Consider the following 653-nt stretch of genomic DNA (forward strand, 5'->3'; position numbering starts at 1 on the left):
AGAGAGATATTTTGAATAACAAAAGCGACTTGTGCAGATGAGTACAGCTCACCATGCCGGTGTACTCTACGCCACCATAGTTTCTCTTGGACTTCCATTCCAATGGAGGTACGTGTTAATTTAGATATTGTTATTTCATATTTTGGTCTTTTTTTAATCAAATGAACTTTTGCCAAATTATGTAAATAATTTTCAATTAAAATTTTTTATATTGCTAAAAACATGCAAGAATCTCTTCAAAAAATAAAAAAATTAAACAAGAAATAAAACTTGCAAGTATATAACTTTTGTTATTTCAGTTAATGCCTAGACATTAGTTCAATATTTTATAGAAATCTTATGTTTCGCTTTCAATTTTACCCTGTAGCCCCCCAAACGTATTCATCATTACGTATGTCGCATTATATTTTGTGGCGGCTTGCCTCATAAAAGATATTCCAGATGTGGAAGGTGACATGAAGTAAGTTTATATTTATCATTGAATTTAGTAAATTTAAAATCTCAAAATTTTCTACATCAGTCATTTTTTAATCTCATAAACATGTTTAAGCTTGTATATTCATTAACTTTTCAAATAATATTAAAACATTATAGGTATAACATTCGAACATTTGCGGCGATAGTCGGACCTAAAAATATTACAATTCTTGGAA

At 28.8% G+C, this 653-nt stretch overlaps 1 long non-coding RNA gene across 1 annotated transcript; it reads left to right on the forward strand.

Annotated features, from left to right (window-relative positions):
- The first annotated feature begins 29 nt into the window (after nucleotides 1-29).
- On the forward strand, nucleotides 30-653 carry LOC112094814. Its single transcript, XR_002903690.1, has 3 exons — nucleotides 30-108; nucleotides 368-460; nucleotides 595-653. It is a non-coding gene; the product is annotated as an uncharacterized LOC112094814 (long non-coding RNA).

Source organism: Morus notabilis, unplaced genomic scaffold (genome assembly GCF_000414095.1).
Source record: "Morus notabilis unplaced genomic scaffold, ASM41409v2 C11275207, whole genome shotgun sequence".
NCBI lineage: Eukaryota > Viridiplantae > Streptophyta > Magnoliopsida > Rosales > Moraceae > Morus > Morus notabilis.